Source organism: Dama dama, chromosome 11 (assembly GCF_033118175.1).
Source record: "Dama dama isolate Ldn47 chromosome 11, ASM3311817v1, whole genome shotgun sequence".
NCBI lineage: Eukaryota > Metazoa > Chordata > Mammalia > Artiodactyla > Cervidae > Dama > Dama dama.
In genome coordinates, this window is record NC_083691.1 from 77,223,549 (window position 1) to 77,244,642 (window position 21,094).

General features: G+C 38.4%; 1 protein-coding gene across 5 annotated transcripts in view; it reads right to left on the minus strand.

Moving 5' to 3' along the window:
* The window catches only part of PPM1B (protein phosphatase, Mg2+/Mn2+ dependent 1B), a 92,924-nt gene extending 72,042 nt beyond the window's left edge, over nt 1-20,882 (minus strand). For 4 of the 5 annotated variants that reach the window (XM_061155500.1, XM_061155501.1, XM_061155502.1 and 1 more), the window contains exon 1: nt 20,457-20,882. The gene's annotated coding sequence lies outside the window, so the exon portion shown is untranslated. Of the gene's footprint in view, nt 1-10,375; nt 10,660-20,456 lie in introns of those variants that run through there. The other variant, XM_061155499.1, reaches the window with a different exon arrangement.
* Between the last annotated feature and the right edge of the window lie 212 nt (nt 20,883-21,094).

Genomic DNA, 21,094 nt, shown 5'->3' on the forward strand with positions numbered 1-21,094 from the left:
GTACTGTCAAGGCTGTATATTGTCACCCTGCTTATTTAACTTAAATGCAGAGTACATCATGAGAAATGCTGGGCTGGACGAAGCACAAGCTGGAGTCAAGCTTGCTGGGAGAAATATCAATAACCTCAGATATGCAGGTGACACCACCCTTATGGCAGACAGTGAAGAGGAACTAAAGAGCCTCTTGATGGAAGTTAAAGAGGAGAGTGAAAAACTTGGCTTAAAGCTCAACATTCAGAAAACGAAGATCATGGCATCTGGTCCCATCACTTCATGGCAAATAGATGGAGAAACAATGGAAACAGTGACAGACTTTATTTTTATGGGCTCCAATATCACTGCAGGTGGTGACGTAGCCATGAAATTAAGACACTTGCTCCTTGGAAGAAAAGTTATGACCATCCTAGACAGCGTATTAAAAAGCAGAGACATTACTTTGCCAACAAAGGTCCATCTAGTCAAAGCTATGGTTTTTCCAGTGGTCACATATGGATGTGAGAGTTGGACTATAAAGAAAGCTAATGTTTTTGAACTGTGGTGTTGGAGAAGACTCTTGGGAGTCTCTTGGGACTGCAAGGAGATCAATCCAGTCAATTCTAAAGGAAATGAGTCTTGACTATTCATTGAGAGGACTGATGCTGAAGCTGAAGCTCCAATACTTTGGCCACCTGATGCGAAGAACTGATTCACTGGAAAAGACCCTGATGCTGGGCAAGACTGAAGGTGGGAGGAGAAGGGGACGACAGGATGACATGGTTGGATGGCATCATCGACTCGATAGTCACGAGTCTGAGCAAGCTCCAGGAGTTGGGGATGGACAGGGAAGCCTGGCATGCTGCAGTCCATGGAGTCTCAAAGAGTCACAACTGAGCTAATAACTGACTAACTGAAGTTATGTTTAAACTTGGCACAAGACTAAAAATCTGTAATTCAATAGCAGGACAAAAAGAAGCAGGAACAGCATACAAGTTGATTAACTTCATGCTGTAGACTACAGACCTAGATCACTGACTAAGCACTCTAAACTTTTAAATACTACTTTGAGATTGAAAATTGATAACCTTTCTCAATCAGATAATCCAGTTTCATCAAGTCTGGAAAATTCTCAGCTATTACCTCTTAATGTAATGCATTCTTCCTCAATATAATGCATGGTTCTATTTACTTGCAGTTAAAAGCAAGGACCTAGAGCCAAACTATCTCAATTTGCTTTTATTTCCTACAAAACAGGTAACCTTGGTCAAGTTACTTAACCTTAACTCTGCCTCAGTTTCTATAAAACACAGGGAATAAAACCTACCCTCAAAGTGTAACAGAAGTTAACAAGCACATGAAATACATTGAACAGTGTCTCTTTCTATATTCAGTATTCTCCTATGGGTTATCAAGAAATGTTTCTAAGATGTAGCCAAATATTCTTCACTGCCAGCCTATTGCTAGACACAATGACTACTTTTCACTAGAATATGTCACTAAAGTTAATGACAGTAGTAATAAAATCCCTCATGCTTGAAATGAGGCATGAAGAGTCACATAGTACTAATACCAATCCAGAGCCTTAAAAAGCATATTCTTTCAGAAATATCTGCATCAAATACTAAATACTAGTATCTGAATAAGAAGCAAAGGAAGAACACTTTTCTCGTTCACTAAAGACAACATTTGGGTTTTATCCCTTATCCTTCCTTCCAATTTTTAATACTTTTATAACTAAATTCAAAGTTGTCCCTGCCTCCAAGTCAACTTTGGTGAATTGTTAAATGGATGGCATTTGTTTAATATTTTTATAAAAAATGATATGGAAAGTTCAAAAGGGTCTGAGTAGCTGTTAAATTGATACTTTTAACAGTTTTTATAATACTAGCTGGGTAACTAGGCATTGGGGCTTCCCAGGTGGCTCAGTGGTAAAGAATCCACCTGCCAATGAAGGAAACATGGGTTCAACCCATGGGTTGGGAAGATCCCTCAGAATAGGAAATGGCAACCCACTTCACTATTCTTATTGGGAAATCCCATGGACAGAGGAGCCTGGTGGACTACAGTCCATCACACGGTCACAAAGAGTTGGACATGACTAAGAACCAACTAGCCTTGACCACACCCAGCTCCAGTAATTAAGAGATGTCATGATGAGACCATGCTAGGCAGTTTTAGAATTCCCCCCAAATTTGGAAACTACAGCTTTAGATTAGATTATGACAATAATTCAGTAAGTCAGATTTTGTGAAATTAATTTATGATAAGTGAAGTTCATCATATATGAGAGTATTTTCGTGTTCAAACTCAAAAGCATAGTTCAGTTCAGTTCAGTCGCTCAGTCACGTCCGACTCTTTGCAACCCCATGAACCACAGCACACCAGGCCTCCGTGCCCATCACCAACTCCCGGAGTCCACCCAAACCCATGTCCATCGAGTTGGTGATGCCAACCAACCATCTCATCCTCAGTCTTCCCCTTCTCCTCCTGCCCTCAATCTTTCCCAGCATCAGGGTCTTTTCCAATGAGTCAGCTCCTCACATCAGGTGGCCAAAGTACTAGAGTTTCAACTTCAACATCAGTCCTTCCAGTGAACACCCAGGACTGATCTCCTTGCAGTCCAAGCAACTCTCAAGAGTCTTCTCCAACACCACAGTTCAAAAGCATCAATTCTTCTGCACTCAGCTTTCTTTATATTCCAACTCTCACATCCATAAATGACTACTGGAAAAACCATAGCCTTGACTAGACTGACTTTTGTTGGCAAAGTAATGTCTCTGCTTTTTAATATGCTGTCTAGGTTGGTCATAACTTTCCTTCCAAGGAGTAAGCATAGTTAGAGATGTCAAATTTAGGACAACAGTACCAGTTCTTAATCCTTTCCATAGTCCTTCAATAAAGAAAAAGTAGGTAAAAAAATGGAAACAGCTTTGTTGACAGTGGCATTTCACTTTAGCTGCCAATTCAGTGAGAAAACAAACACCCATCACTGTTTGGATACACATGTGCTGCTGTGCTAAGTCGCTCAGTCACGTCCGACGCTACGCGACCCTGTGGACCATAGCCTGCCAGGCTCCTCTGTCAATAAGAGCAAGAACACCGGAGTGGGTTGCCATGCCCTCCTCCAGGGGATTTTCCCAATCCTCTGGATTTGTATAGTGTCCTCTAAAAATTAGACCACACATGCATCTGAACTGTGAAGAATATACAGTGAGACTACGTCAGACTGTCATCAAACTTTGACAGCAATGCTCTACGCCAGCAAACAGTGATATTTTAAGATATGGAAAGAAAATGTTTCTCATGGATTTTATATATAGCAAAACTAACTTTCAAGTACAGAAGAGTATAGACAAACCTGCATGAACACACAGGAACCCACGAAATACTGTTCCCATGAGGCCTTCCAGGGGAACCTGATTTGAGACAATGACCTAAGCCCATGAGGATGAGGAAGAGTAAGAGGTGAAAAGGTCTCCTGAAGGCAAACAGCTGAACTGTTGCATCAAAGTGCTTAGGAATGACAGAAACCTCATTCCCAATGGCCATCATGACCAGATCCATGAAGCACTGCCTGCCATGATGGGCTGCCAAAAGCTAGAAATGCCAGATTCTTCGGTATCAAAGGTACAATTATGGGTCAGAGCATCTGCAGTTATGCCCTCTCTGTTAAATCACCACTCTCCTCTCAAGAGTTTACATTTAAAAAAAAAAACAAAAAACAAAAACACCACACGCAGTATGGGTGTTAACACAAAGTAAACAAATTCAAACGCCAGCTCAACCACTTTCTGTGCCACCCTGACCTAATTATTTCATTTCCTCAGAGCCGTGACGCATTCATCTAAGAGAGGAAGAGTAATAAAGACACCTGTATCACAGGGCAGCTGTAGTAACCGAATGAGATAGTGCAGGTTAACTGCATGGTCAGTCCCTGGCATAATGTAAGTGCTTCATTAAAAGTATTAGCTATTATTACCATTATAATCCACAAATCATACTTTAGTCTATCATAAGCACTCTAACACATAAATTAAATCAGATATACTTAAATTTTAAAAAAGTATAGTTTATATCCCAGATCAACAATATATAAATTGACATGAGAAACTATCTGATATAAGAGAATGATTGCCCTAATATACTGATGTCTCAAGTTTTTCCAACTAGGCTGAACTATACTATTTAAATATTCTTTAAATGCTTTTTTCATTTCTGAAATCCTTTCAATGACTTCTGAAACCAGCAAACCAGAAAAAAATTTTTTAATAAACTATATATTATCAGAACATTTCAGTTGATATATACACACACGTTTACTTCTATTTCTGATGTAGTAACAAACACTGCATTTATCTGAATTACCTTCTCATATGGATAACTCCCTGTCAGCACACATGAAGAGGTAACATCAGTGTTAGCTTTACTGTCAAAAAGCAGGTCAAGCTCACTTCACTATGAAAACCTGGGATTAGAGTCCAATCCATAAAGTTCCATTCTGTGGCCCAACTTATCCTTGTTGCTGAAGACCTCTCGCTGCTGCTGTTTTATGTATAATAAAATGTACCCATTTTATATATAGTTTGATGAGCTGTGACAAGCATATACACTTGAGTAACCACCGCTATACACAATAAAGGTACAGAACATTTTTATCTCACCAAAAAGTTCCTCTGTGCCCCTGTGAGGATAATCCCCCCATCACCTCTAGACTTAGGTAAACACTCATCTGCTGTCAGCGTGCTTCAGCCTTTTCTAAAATTTCATGTACACAGAATCATAGTACACACTCCTTTGCATCTGGCCTCTTTCACTTAGCATGTTTCAGAGATCCATCCATGTTATCGTTATCATTAGTTTCTTTTAATTGCTTCCTTGGCTTTTGAAAATTTTCAGCCCTAACAGACTTGAAAAAAGGCTGAGGCAAAACCCAAAGAAAGTAGTTTAGGCCAGTATAAAGAACACACTACCAGGTACCTGCATGTGTCCATTAAAAGCTTGATATTATAAGGTAAAAGCATTTTCCCTTTGAACCCTAAGACTATAATTTTCGGCTCATGTTGCTAAAATCAGAAGTCGCTCATGTCCTACCTGTATTTGACTACCTGAATAATGAAACAAGAGCTAAAGGTAGCTTGGACTTTGTCATGATTTTATACTTGCTCATTTTACTCCATGACTGACTTCAAACATACTGACAGAAATGACCTTTCTTAACTTCAGCAAAGCAGCTCAGGAATAACGTAACTGCTCTTCCTAATTCCAAAGGTTTTTCAATTAGCAATGACAATAAATAAGTTCAGGTCTATATGATTTAACTTCCAATTGTTCTTTGTCTTCCCCTCTATCCTAAATAAATGACTTCAGGCTACAAAAGTAGAGGAAAAAAAAATCTGACAGCAAAGGTTTCAAAAAGTTTTTGGAGAAATTTTCATTTGTAGGTTTGATTATATAATCCTTTTAGTGATCTATTTACGAGAAGTTAGTGAGGTGGAATAGATAAGACTCTAAAGTACAGTCATAGTCCTAATATCCACCAAAGTGAATTTACTTTACCCTGGAGCACGGTTAGATTATGAACAACTTATCTAGACTGCGTCACATAATATTCCTGGCAAAAACAACTCAAACACTGATGTTTTGCTTGGTAGAATCAGCTCCCATTTAAAAGACTTATTAGTTCATACATACAACAGTCTGGTCCTAATAAACTGTGGAAAGCTCTTAAAGAGATGGGATTACCAAACCATCTTGCCTGTCTCCTGAGAACTCCTGAGCGCATAATGAGAAATGCCAGGCTGGATGAGTTACAAGCTGGAATCAAGACAGGCAAGAGAAACATCAACAACCTCAGATTTATGGATACCACTCTAAAGGCAGAAAACCAAGAGGAACTAAAGAGCCTCTTGATGAAGGTGAAGGAGGAGACTGAAAGAGTTGGCTTAATACTAAATACTAAAAAAAAAAAAAAACTAAGATCATGGCATCCAGCCCCATTACTTCATGGCAAATAGAGGGGGAAAAGGTAGAAGTAGTGACAGATTTCCTTTTCTCGGGCTCTAAAATCACGGTGGATGGTGACTGCAACCATGAAATCAGAGGATGTTTGCTTCTTGGCAGGAAAGCTATGACAAACCTAGACAAAGTGTTGAAAAGCAGAGACACTACTCTGCCGACAAAGGTCCATGTAAGTCAAGGCTATGGTCTTCTCAGTGGTCATGTAAGGTTGTGAGAGCTGGACTGTAAAGAAGGGAGCGTGCCGAAGAATTGATGCCTTCAAACTGTGGTGCTGGAGAAGACTCCTGAGAGTCCCTTGGACAGCAAGGAGATCAAACCAGTCAATCTTAAAGGAAATCAACCCTGAATATTCATAGGAAGGACTTATGCTGAAGCTGAAGCTGAAGCTCCAGTATTTTGGTCATCTGATGCGAAGAGCTGACCAACTGGAAATGTCCCTGATGCTGGGAAAGATTGAAGGCAGAAGGAGAAGAGGGCGTCAGAAGTTGAGATGGCTGGATGGCATCACTGATGCAATGGATGTGAATTTGGGCAAACTTTAGGAGATGAGGAGGGACAGGGAGGCCTGGCATACAGAAGTTCATGGGATTGCAAAGAGTTGGACACGACTGGGCGACTGAACAATGACTGGTCCTAAAAAGGAGGCTTCAAAAGATAAGCTACTTTGTGACACTTCACGCTACTGAAAATGCCACCCTTTCTGAAACTCTTGACACTTCTGTTGACTCTGGAAACACTCAAATTCAAAATACAACCGTTCATGTTCATTCTTTTTCCTTCAGCTTCCTAAATTCAAGAGGGAATTGGGCCCCCCAAAACATGAAGTAGCCTTCAACCTAAAACACAGTATCTGTCCTCTGATCCAATCTCACTGCTTCAGCTATCACTCCTAGGTTGACTTCTCAGGTGAATTTTAGTGCAGATTTTAATCAAAATATGTTTGCACATATTTCTTCAAACATAACCAAAATCTTCATCTCTGCCACCAAAACACCTTCATATCCCAAACTACTATCTGTATTAACCACCTGTTTACCTACCTATTTGTAATCCTTCTTTTATTAACTGGGGCTTAGAAACCATAAACCTTTTATATCAATTCAACTACTTCAACACCTCATCCCACCACATTTTCCATTTAAGTGTATCACTTACCCTCCAATCTTAAGCCTTTAATATAACCTGTTCTCTGGATTATCTCACAGCTTCCTAATTGGTCTCCCTGACTTCAATCTCCCCTTCCTTCCATCCACTTTCCATATTACTACCAATTTGATTTCCTTAAAACATACCTTAACTGTCCCAAAAAAATACAGTTTCTTCCCACTCCCCAACTAAAATTAAGTATGAAATATCCAGTCTGGAACCTTCTTCTCTAATCTGCCTGCTGAGGACTTACACAGATCAAGTATATCACGCTTATTCCTACCTCATGGTCAATTTGCCCTACCTTCTTTAACTAAGATAACCAGATCATTCAGGGTAACTATGAAATAATACTTCCTTGATGCTTTCTCCAACCCTTCATTCCACCATCTCACCATTCTTATACAATCATCCATATTCCTTTTAACATTTTTGCCTTTCTTATCTCCTCTCATATCCTAACTTGTGACCCTGGCAACTAACAGGGGTTGAGTAAAAAAATGTAGTAAGTTAAAAGATACTCCTGTGATATTCCTGTAAGAAAAGATTCCAAGGTAGCCATTCTAACATTCATAAAAATATTATATCAAAAGACTAACTAACCCGTCATCTATGGTAGCATTTATAAAGTACAAGCAGTTCTGGATTTTCAGCAAATTTACTTTTGGTGTTTCACATTTAAGGTGTTAGTCAGTCAGTCACGTCCAACTCTTTGCAACCCCATGGACTGTATGTAGCCGGTCAGGTTCCACTGTCCCTGGGATTCTCCAGGCAATACTGGTGTGGGTTGCCATTTCCTTCTCCAGGGGATCTTCACATTTAAAGCACCCAGTCAATTACACCCACTTAACTGCAGACAGAGGGCATGCTAATGAATTTGTCACCTGGTTTTTTTTCAGATGCAGCATATAAAGAAGCCCCAAGTCCCTACCTCAGTGGAGCCCTATAGCCTTTTTCCCCCCCCAGGGTTAAAATATTTTATTGATTATGTGATTATGTGTCTCTCAAATCTCCTTTAACATTCCCACTCCATCTCCATTTATGTTTGCAGCTTTTTTTTTTCCCCGAATTATTTTTTTTTTTGAGAACATCTTTAACTCTAGACCAGAATCCATTCAGGCTAGTTCTTCCTAGAGACCTTGAGGTTACAGTTAAGCAAAGAAGAAGCAAGACTAAAAGATTAAGCTGAACAAAGGAAAGGAAAAGAAATACACACAAAGGATTATTTAGGTGTAAAGCAATCACCCCATCCCCCTTTTCTCCCTCAAGTTTATGCATGCGTGCTAAGTCACTTCAGTCATGTTCAACTCTTTGCGACCCTATTGACTGTAGACTGTGCCAGGCTCCGCTGTCCATGGGATTCTCCAGCCAAGAATACTGGAGTGGGTAGCCATGCCCTCCTCCAGAGGATCTTCCCAACCCAGGGATCACACTTGCGTCTTTTCTATCTCCCACATTGGTAGGCGGGTTCTTTAGCACTAGCACCACCTGATAAGCGTTCAAATACTACTCTTCCGAGCATCCACTTCAATCCAAATATTTTTGGAGTCATTTGAAAACTAGCTTTAGGTTAAAATGTTTAATGTGTCCTTTTATAAAAGAGACACTTATCTAAGTAATTTGTAAAAACTCTGAAAACACAATTGACCAAATTACCAGCATTCTAGTGGCAAAGTATACCCATATTTACACCTATAAAATTTTGTCATTAAGAAAAAAACCAGGAAAATAGAAAATAGGGCAAAAGAAAACAGTAAATACACAGAAGGGGAAATTTAAATGGCCAATAAACATATGAGAATGTTCACCCTCCCAAATAACAGGAAATACAAAATTAAAGTTATAATGAAATATGGGGGGCGGGGGGAATTCTTAGTCCCGAATGGAGACTTAGTCCCGATGCGGAGCTGTGCTAACAGTTACTAACCACTGATGACTAGTGAGAATCTGAGGTGTGGCTAACCCAAATTGAGACTTGCTATTAAATATAAAATACATGCCACATTTTTATGATTTAATAGAAAAGAGAATGCAAAAATATCATTAATTTTATTGTTTATATACTGAAATGTTATTTTTTATATAATGATTAAATAAAATATATCACTGAAATTGACTTCACCTTTTTTGTTAATGTAATGACTAAAAAAATTTTAAGTTACATGTATGACCAACATTATATTTATATAAGGCAGCACTGACATTGACATGAAATGAACTGAAAGTTGCTCGGTCATGTCCGACTCTTTGTGACCCCATAGACCATACAAAACTCTCCAGGCCAGAATACTGGAGTGGGTAGCATTTCCCTTCTCCAGGGGATCGTCCCAACCCAGGGACCAAACCCAGGTCTCCTGCATCACAGGCAGACTCTTTACCAGCTGAGCCACTAGGGACGCCCGAGAGCAACAGAAACCGGAGTTTTATATCCCACTGGCCAGAGTATAAACTGGTGCAGCCACTTTGGAGAGAACTTGGGAAATATCTAGGTAGGTTATAAGATAAGAATAACCTACAATTTAGCAACTATACTCCTAACTTTGTGTTCTAGAGAAACTTTAACACATATATATAAAAAGATGTAATTTATGTTTCGGCACAATTGTATACATATGTAAAGTAATCCCAAATGTTCATGCTTAGACATTAGACAAATGTGTTATAATCACACAACGGGATACAATGCAACACTATTTAAAATGAGGACTAGATCAACAAGGAAGAACTCTGCAGAAATGTTAAGTTAAAAAAGGTTAATTGTATAAAAAGACATTCCACATATAATTATATACAGAAACTACAAAATCTCTTAAAACACTTCTATATGTTAGTTACACACAGATACATATATACATGGAAATTGTATATGCAAGAGAAGGCACAACATTCAAGACAGTGGGAAAGAAAGGATGGTATCCAGGAAGACTACAGAAGGGCTTCAACTGTCTTAGTAATGTTCTACGTCGTAAACTAAAGGTGCACAGTGGGTACTTTGGGGTTCTTCATTCTATGTCTGAAATATTCATTTTTTAACATATGATTTCATATACTATGTATAGGACCATAACCAGATATACTTTATGCTTTGGGGGGACATAAGCAAAAACTTCACAATTTCAACCATGTGAAAAGCAATTATACCTTGAATAATACATCAGGATGCAGGAGAGGCAACATATAAACACCAGATTTATACCACTACTAACAACATGATGAGAAAAAGGAGAATACAAACCAGGGGGTCAGCAAACTTCTTCTATAAAGCACCAAACAGTAAATATGTGGAGCTCTGCAGGGCCGTATGGTTTGTGTCACAGCTACTTAACTCTGCCACTGTAGTGGGAAAGTAGTGAAACAGTATGTAAACAAATGAGCATGGCTGTGTTCCAATAAAACTTTATTTATGGAATCAGGCAGCAAACCAAATTTGGCCAGTAAGCTATGGTTTGGTAATCCCTGTTCAGATCTACCTTTTAAAAAGATATCAATAAACCCATTAAGTCAAAGTCTGAAGGAGAAAGATTTCTACAGTAACAAAATATGCCATGAATTACCTGGTAATCTCAAAAGAGAAAATGTTTCTTGTCCAGGGAGACACTGAACAATCACCATCTTAACCCAGCATTCAAACTCAGCACCACAAACAGTGCCGCCAATCATTCTGTAATACTTCCTGACGTGATGTAACACAAAGCAGCATCACCTATGAAGTATCATGGCCAAATGTTTAACCTGAACTTAACACAGTCTTCAGTGAAGTTTTAAACAATTTTCAAAGAAACAATCAGAGAAATTCTGAATACTGGACATTTGACAAAATAATTGGTCTCTTCAGAAACTCACTTTTTAAAACTAGTGCTTAAATTTAAAAGAGAATTGAGATACAACAACAAATGCAATGTAATGCAAGATCCTTCACTAAACCTTGGTGTGGAGAGGAAAAAACCTACAGAAGACATTCTGACCGAGGATTACATGACTTCTAGGGATTAGATAACCATGCTATGCATGATATAAGTATATTTTAAGTATAAAGGAAATGTCATTTTTTGGAGATTCATACTTAAATATTTAGGGGTGAAATGACATGATGTTTCTAATAGATTTTTAAACGGTTCAGCAAGATTATGGATGAAGCAAATATGGCAAAAATATAAAATACCACTGAATTTAGCTGGTGGTATATGGGGGCTTCCCTGTTAGCTCAGACAGTAAAGAAACCACCTGCAGTGCGGGAGACCCAGGTTTGATCCCTGGGTCGGGAAGATCCCCTGGAGGAGGGAATGGCAACCTACCCCAGCATTCTTGCCTGGAGAATTCCATGCACAGAGGAGCCTGGCAGGTTACAGTCCCATGGGGTCGAAAAGAGTTGGACACGACTGAGCAACTTTCACTTTCACATGGGAACTCTGTGTACTGTTACAATATTCCATAGGATTAAAAATTTCCATAATACAAAGGCCAAAATGAGATTGGATTATATATTAAATTTTTTCATCGATCTCCTCCGCAAATATTAGTCGTAAGTTTCAGTAAAAGTTCTTAAGGTTGTAAACTTTCCTAAAGTTCACAACCCTGATGCTTTTCCTTTTAAGCATCTGATTTCCAAAAGTGAGAACAAAGCAAATTACAAGACAATCTAATTATACTGCCATTTGATTTTTTATACATTTTATAAGGATTCTTAATATATAAAATACACTTCAGTTCAGTCGCGTCCAACTCTTTGCGACCCCATGGACGGCAGCACACCAGGCACACCAGGCCTCCATGGCCATCACCAACTCCTGGAGTTTACTCAAACTCATGTCCATTGAGTCAGTGGTGCCACCCAACCATCTCATCCTCTGTTGTCCCCTTCTCCTCCCGCCTTCAATCTTTCCCAGCATTGGGGTCTTTTCCAGTGAGTCACTTCTTCGCATCAGGTGGCCAAAGTATTGGAGTTTCAGCTTCAGCATCAATCCTTCCAATAAAATACACTTACAGTTCCTTTATAGCATCTTTACTTTTCACCATGTATGACAATTCATATACACAGTTACTCCCTTCCTCATCCCACACATGGCAGACTGATAATCTTTGTCCCCCAAAGTATATAAAGCTAGCAGACACTATTTATGTACTAAATAAAAACTGAAGAGCAGGAAATCTGTGTTCATACCTTTAACACATTAAGCATCAAGTTCTTGAGAAGGAATGCAAACCTTCCTTCCCTCTTCTTACTCTCTATCCTCCTCCCCCTAAAAGATATTGTTTTTATGGGAAAATGTATTCAACAAATGTTTATATAATAGAGATAAATGGATAAATCTCCACACAAAACATAGTTATCTTTATGTAGCTTACACTTTGGAAGAAAATGACAATTTTAAAACTGAGCTCTAAATTTAAGAATCAAAAGGACCTCAAGACATCATATGGTCCAGCTCTCTACCTTAACTCAAAAACATTACAGTCCAGACTAAGGCCACTGAATCCAAGAAAGAATATATAACTCACAAAGTCACAAAATCATTAAAAGGTTCAGCGGGAATCTCAAACAGGGCCTTCCGCCTTCTGATTTACCAATATCATTTAGAAGCTGTAGTAATAGCAGTTATAGCAATAAGAGAAAGCACTCAAATTATAACATTCCAAGGCTCCATGGTAACGACTTCACATGGAATAGTCCAACTCAACAATTTTATGAAATATCCTCACTGTACAAAAGAGAAAACTGAGGCTTGGAAACATTAAGTAATTGCTTTAAGTTATCCCATCTATAGAATGGTGGAAGAGGGATTCAGATGTAAGCATTCTGACTTTATAGAGTCTATGCTTCCTATCACCTTTCTTCTTTGGAAATCTTTCCAAGAAACATAACCCCTATTAGTACAAAGGTTTCTTACACTTAATACACACCTACAAACATATACAAGTTAACAGTGCCAAGCATCGGACAGCATTACCGAAAAGCATAGAGTAGCAAAAACTCAGAAATACATATCTAAATCTTTTGCAAAGATGCCTCACACACATTTGTGAAAGTCATTCTCATCTAGTTCTGTGGATGTAGACCAGTTTTCATTCTTAAGTGACTTAAGAATTTTACCATTACCAAAGGCATTACTTTCAAACAACAGAGTTAAGGCCTAAAAACACTCTTTAACAGCATCACTGTTTGGTCAGCACCTCTGACCATCTCTGAAATATAGTCCTGAAGCTACTGCTTATCCAGCATCTCCCAAACTTTGGTAGCCAAATATTACACACCAACTAACCATCACACTTATTTTTACCTTGTTAGTTTTCAGTCCCCTTAAATCCCAGGATCAATGTTATTCTAGCCAGCTATCATTAACTATGCATCTCTACTCCTTTATATTCAATACCTTATACCTGACTCCATAACAGCCATGTAATTAATATATATCCAAACAAAAACAGAAAACCTACGTACATGAATTCCACTCTATAGGATGGTCATAAAGTCTGAAAACATAGGTATTATGTTAACATATTCTATAACATCAATAAACCATTCCTGTGTATGGTTTTTTACTGTTGTTGTTGTTGTTTCCAGATTTGGTGGCCAACCTGTACTTAAAAAAACGCAAGTAAGCAAAGACAGAGGCAGAAAGAGCAACATAAATCAAAAGCCCAACAGCAAATAAACTGAACTAAAATACAAACCTATCACTGAGAAAAAGACTCAAGATATTAAGAGTAATAACATCTTAAATCATCACTAATCCTTAGAAGCCTCTACTTCCCTTACAAACGAGTCAGATTTTATAAAACAAAAACAAAATGAAAGTGTAACTGAATCTACTATGTCTTAAGCTAAAAGTTACTATTTCACTTTCACTTTCTGATTCAAAACACTCCAGAACAGTTGAATAGAAAGAAGCTAAACTCAATTTCCTTACATTTAGGACCTAGAATCACCAACACCTTAATTAAGTTCTGAATTATATAAACAAACCCAATTATAAAAGATAATTTTAGAAATCAAGTAAGGTTATTTTTGTTTCATTTTTCAGTCTAAAATAGACACTCAAAGATGTCCAGATGTTGAACAGCTTAATGAACCTTGTCTGAATTACAGTCTTAAATTTAATATATTCAAAAGTTCAAGTTCTGCACATCGGAGTTTTGATAAAAGTGATAAATACAGTTACAAAAATACATTAAAAGTGAAACCAGTACTCTGAAGGCTTATTCGGGTGTTATAAAGGGAGTCTCTTAGGTCATGAATGGAACTAGTGTTCATTTTCATATTGGAGCACTGAAATAAACACAAGTTGATTTGCTTTAAAATAAAAAAATTAATCTCAATTCACTGCAGCAAGCAAGATCACATGAGACTCTGACGGAATGACTCATAAATGAGAGCAAAAAACAATTATGCATTAAAACAAAAACAAGCATCCAAGATCTCTCATGCTTATCTTTAAAAGTGTGCAATGTTTTGTGTAAACTCAAGAAGAGACTTCTTTACCAAACTGGATCATCACTAAAACAAGCTATAAACAGAAAGTAGAAAACTAAGCACCTGCTTCATCTCTTAAGTGCAACAGGACATCATCATGCAGAAACTTACAAGGCAGGAAAACAAAGGCACAACTTCAAGTAATACATAAACAGCTATGGAATTAAGGGATGCAGTTCGATATATGGGGCAATTTGAGAACAATAAACTAAGAGATGGATTGACTCCATGAGCTAACCTCAAAAGAACTGTTAACTAACTAGAGACAGATTAGCAGTCACAAATCAGTGACAGTATTTCAGACACTACTGGCCAACCACTAATCTTTCAACTATGTTCACAAAAGAAGAGAAAAAGGAAAAGGGTCTTTTTCAAACACAAATAAGAACATGTATTTTATAGGAACATCCCAAGTTACTTTAACTAGACTTGTTAAAAGCCCTGTTTACCCTTCTCCCACTATTCAATCTTCTCTCCCATTCTCCTGTCCAAGAACTCCCCTATCCAAGATTGGACAGTAATGGTGTTTTCCCCAGCTTCCCACATGCCTAATGTAGGAATCACTTTTTTTTTTTATCTTTGGCTCACATTTTAATCTTAGGTACAACACTATTTCCCCCTTCCCACTTCCTCTTTTCATATTCCAGTTTTTGTCCAGTTATAGAAAACCTCCTCTTCCTTCTTTCTTGTTAAAAATAGTAAAGCTCTAATCACAGCTTTTAAGCAAAGTGTAGAAAACATCACACATGCCAAATCCCACTCATAATTCAAGTCATCCACAAAGGAAGTAGAGTTGTAAACTAAGGAAGAGTTTGTCATCAGAACGTAAGATCTCTGCAGGCAAGGATTTTGTCTGTTTTGTTGGGACTCCTGCCTGGCAAGTAGAAAATGGCAACCCACTCCAGTATTTTTGCCTGGAAAACTCCATGGACAGAGCAGTCTGGCAGGCTACAGTCCACAGGGTCGCATAGAGTCAGACAGCAGTGAGCGCACACAGGAGCGCAGGGGAGCCTACAGACTAGATACTATTAACGTCTATCAATTTTTTCACTTCTCACTGGGCTTGGTAACCTAAAGTAAGTAAAAGCAACAGGAAGCTCCTCATATCTAAATTTTATCTCCCTTACATTCTATCTTTTTAGAGTTGCTTTATTTCCTCTCTTTAAGAGACTAAGAAGGGCCACCTGTGTTCAACAGATAACGCCAGTTCGTTAACTCAAGTATTGTTTTAATCTGAAGAAGGAAAAACTCTCTGCCAAGTTTAAGCACCTAAGAGTTATATGAACACTCTTAGATTCTCCTACTCATAAGAATATCTATTAACCATCCCTTTTCAAGGTTAGGAGTGCAGATATATACCAACATCAAGAAAATGCCATTATATTTAAGAATCAGTAACATTACTCTCAAGCTTTTAAAAGTGCTTTGAAATCCTTCAAAACTTCACAAATTTATCAAACCTATTTCTCAGGTATGTACTACTTATCAAACAAAATCTATACACCTGGCTTTTTTCTTATATAATAAATTCAATTATACCTAATGACATAACTACATTTGACAAGTTTTCCATGAAAAGGTTTTTCATGTTTTTCATACAAATGTACTTTTCATTTACCAGCAATTTTGAAGTGGAGGTCATTCTACAGAGATTAAAAACAGAGCCAGACAGACACAGGTCTGACCCTTCCTAAATGACTACCAGTAATTGGTCCCATCTCTAAAAGTGAGACAAGTTCCTTAATATTAAATAGAAATCTTCCAATGTTTCTCTCTCCTCTAAACATCAGACCATGTTTTAATAGATCTTCTTTTGTTCAAAAGCATGCAAAGCACGTTTTCCAACTAGTAGTATGTCTCTAAACTTTAAGATCTTTAATTTTCAAGAAATCAATTTAAAGCCAATAAACATAATCTTGATATTTCAACATACTCCAAAAGAAAACTCTGAATCCATTTTCACATAAGTTTACCATTATACTTATTAAGTCATAAAAGCTTTAAATTGGCAAACTATGCTTTAAATGTTACAAACCAATTAAATGTTTAATTATAAGAAGTTAAAATGCTACACTTGACTGTTAAACCACTGGGTTCCAAAGTTAAATAAGTTATTATGAAGTGTACATATGTTACGGTATAGAAGATGTGGTCAGAAGCTAGCTGTAGAAAAAGAAAAAAACTTGAGAAATTCTGTATCATGACAACCATAATTCAGAGCAAAATGTTTATGTCTGTTATTAACATTAAGGGTAGAAATAAAACACTCTGAAAACTTGAGAAAAAAAAAAAAAGGTATAAGCTACCATATGTACTTGTTTCCTAGGTTGCTAGATGATATTAAAAACTGAATCTCAAAATCATCATAAAGTCTGATAAATTAAACTACAGTAGACAGACTACACTTTTCAAAGTTTTTAGCAAGAATTCAGTGAAGACTTATTTTCATAACACTGATTCGACTACTTGATCAAATCATTCTAAATGGTGGTGGTTTGGGGACAAACCAGAGAAAACGCTGAAAAGTGTAACTCAAGTCAAATATACACAAGGAGGTTAAATCACCTTAGAAATATTTCATTTGAAAAAAGATTCCAAAATGGCTAATCAGAGATATCAGCATACTTAAATTAGTTTAAAACACTGAAAGTTATTTTATTTTAAATCAAAGTTTTGATGTAAAGAAGTATCACCACCTAAAACAAGAATAAAATTAAATGGATATTGAACTCCATGTATCTTTTTCTTCACCTATACTTGTGAGGTCAGCTGCTAGAAGCTGATGACAAGCTCTGTCATTCTGTAAATTTTATTATGACAATCAAAGCAAAAACTATAAAAATCAATACTTCCCAATCTACAATATTTTATCTTGACTGTTAAGTTTGAGCACAGGTCAGCAAGATGGGTGGTAATCTAGATTACACTTCTGAGGTTTTCTCAATTTCCCGGAATCTTATCTCAAATCCCCAATTAATCAATCCTCCTAATTCACAATTCTGATAGAATATATAAAATATATTCTAAAATAAAACATTAAAGTTGCTAAAATAAATTCAGTATTTAGTTTCAATCCAAATTCTGAAATTAGCTAAGGAAAAAATTAAACAATCAGCTACAGTGTGAAAAAATCATTGAAAATCCGTATTTCCCCCAAATCCTCTTACTGCTCACTGTAATTTTAAAACAAGTATTAATTGAAAATTTTGGAGTTTGAAAAACTTGTAACTCTTAGAACTCTGAAACTGTCAGTTTTTTGTCAACTAGTTTCTGCTTAAAATCAGTGAACTGTAACAGTCATATTTCACAGAAAAGTAAAATACTATGAGTTTTATTATAAAAAATTAATTTTATTCACACTATTAATATCTTATGAAGAACTATTGTAGAGTTAGGGTCATACTATTTTATTACTTTCTATGTTATATGTCAAAAAATATTTCTAAATAATTACATGTAGTATACAAATATTCATATTCATATATGTAGACAAAATGTGTAACTAACACCAATGAGTTCATGTGTGTGTCTGTGTTAAGGGGGAACATTCACTCCCAGTATCATGTGTAATAAATGTTTACCAATCCACCTACAAGGACATGTTTGCAATTCTTCCATTACAGGCTCAGCCAATTTTTAATGAAACACTAAGACTGCTAAACAATCCAATGGCAAATTCTACTCTTCCATGAATGCCAAGAGAGAGTCTATCCACACAACATTTTAATTCAAAGGACTCCATAAAAAAATTGTGTAAGAAAATAAACTGTCAATGAGAGCCACTTTTTCTGACCTTGTCAAATTGTGAACTGAGGTGTTCTTATTTTAGACACTATCCCACTTCTTCAAATGATGTACTCTTAAAGGATTTGATAATTACATGTGAATTACTAACATAAAATAGTATTTACTGACCTAGCAGACAAACTGAAAAGGCTTTCACTTATTCCTCAAGTCTTTACAGAAAATCAGACACCCAGTATAAGAAAACAGGTGTTGAAAGCTCTGTTGGTCACATCTAAGAGAAGAATCACAACATGAACAAATCTAAAGGATAACATCCAAGAAACTGGAAATCTTAACAGTTACGAAAGATTAAATAAAAATACTATTATTCCATATTGACAATGCAACATAAAGAAACACTGCAGAAACTGTGGTAAGAGTTCGAGAGCAAAAATAAATGATGAGAAAACACAAACGACCATTTAAAAAAAATAGACAAAGAAGCCACTGAGAGAAAGCAGCACAGTAAAAATCAGGATTATCCCTGAAAATCTGTTGACTAACAAAATCTGTTCAACTACTACATAAAAGTGCTACTGAAACAACCCATTGTCCATTTAAGAAGCCTACAAAATTATTCCTTTAATAAATTATCACTATTCAATAGTGTAATTTTAGCTATATTTTTTAAAAGGCTGTACACTTGGAAAAAACTACTATAATAATAATTAGAATAACCTGCCTATTTGTTTTGAAATGCACTATGTAAAAGTAGGCCAACAATAGTAACTTTGCTATTGCACAACAGAAAAAGTAAATGAAATAACGTCCATTAAGCATTCAGTGTTGGTGGCATACTTTTCCATCCACTGGAACATACTGGCTTGCACTATCTACCCTGAACAATTTACCACTTCTACATCCATGCAGTAGCGCAAATAAAATGAGTTCCTGTGTTAATCCCGCAATAAACCTCGGTAATTCTCACATCACAGGAGTTGTAAACGATTGTTAACCGAAAAAGAATGTTTTTCCTAAAATAGCTACATAACACTGAGACTACTCAAATTCCTAAATAATCCTTTTTACAAGACTCCCGCCAACTTTATTTTGATACATTAAACATGTGGAGCCTATTTTAAAGGGTAGTTAGCAGTCCCTTCATCAAAACAGCTTCCTAGTTGTTGTTATGTCTTCTTTCTAAAGTTTCCAAGTTGTTTTTAAGCCAACTTGAATACTGATGAATGTGAGTCGCTATTAAACGCTTAAAATGGGCAAATGTTCTAGAGCTAGTCAATCTGACATTGGAGGTCATGCAACTTGAAAAATGAAATACTACTTCCAACACTCACTGAGCTCTTCATTTTTAAAAGAACCTCAGGGCTATTTCCACACTCTGTATTTAAAAACACAATTTTTTAAAAAGGATGTTAGGCTCGGCTAATTAAGAAACTGATCTGCCGCTTAAAACTGTTGAGTCTATTATTAATGGGCCTCTGGTAGATATGGAATACTGACGATAGTAGCTTCACTGGTAAAAAGATAGACATCCGAAAAGGACTGCTGGGCAAAGCAGGGAAGGAAGCCCGGAGTCGGCTGAGAAGAGAAAGAGAAACGACTTAAAGTCACTAAGGAAAAAGGAGGTGGTGAAACGCAGAGACAGAAGAGCGAGAAAGAAGATTTAACAAGGAAGTGAAGTGGAGCGCAAAGGGCAGAAGCTAATGAGGAAACAAATGGGAAAAGGTAGTGTTTTCATATAGGCATGCACCAGGAAGGAACGAGTTAAGGCCTGGAGTAGCCCCACTGCTTTCAGATGATAGAGATGCTCGCAGAGAACAGGAACAAGCAGTTTACTTTCAGACGTTGAAGCAAACTAAAATTCTCGGCCCCGAGCCTCTCCCAGCCTCGGACAAGCGCGGAGGCGGCGGCTGGGGAAGGGGCCTAGCCAGGAGCCAGGCCCGGCGTACCGCTCCCCCGGGCTCCGCGGCCCAAGAAAAGAGACGAAGATTAGGCGGGCAGAGATCCCAGCCGAGGCTCGGCGGCACCCCGAAAAACGGCCCGGGGCCTCCGAGGTGTCCGCGAGCCGTTTCCCCTTCGGCGGGTCGCTCAGCGGCCTTACCTGGGGCTAGGGAGGGAGGCGAGGTCTAGGGCGTCCGCTCGCGACCGCCGCAGAGCCCCCCTGCTGCACTGAGCCCAGGCTTCCAACGGAGGCGCAACCCTGCCTCAGCCGCCGCTTCCCGCTCGGGGTCTCGGCCACCGCCTCCGCCGCCTCCGGGGCTGTTTACACCCTCGGGCCCCGCACGCCGCCGCCGCCGCCTTCTCTCCACCCTAGCGCCGCTGCCGATTCGGCCGCCGCCACCTCCTCCGCCGCAGCCTCGTCTCTCTGGAGCATCTTCCAGCCACCAAACCCTGAGAAACAGAGACTCCAGCCGCGCCGGCAGGAAACTCCCCCGCAACTGCTAGGGGGACGAGGCGGTCAGAGCACCGGCGGCTTTTCCGCCATTGAGCAGCAGCCGCTCCGCTCCTTCTGCAACCCCCTCCCCGCACCCTGTCCTTCCCCGCCCCTCGAAGAGCCCCGCCCCCGTTCCCACCCATTGGGACGCCGCGCGGCCTCTCACTGAAGCCGGTTGGCTGGCCGGCCCGTCAATCACCGCCCTCCCAGTCCGGCAGCCCCAGTACCTCCGTCCTTAGTTTTCCCCGCCCACAAGGCCCCGCCCCTGGGTTCTTAATTTCCCATTGGACACAAGTGACCATCTT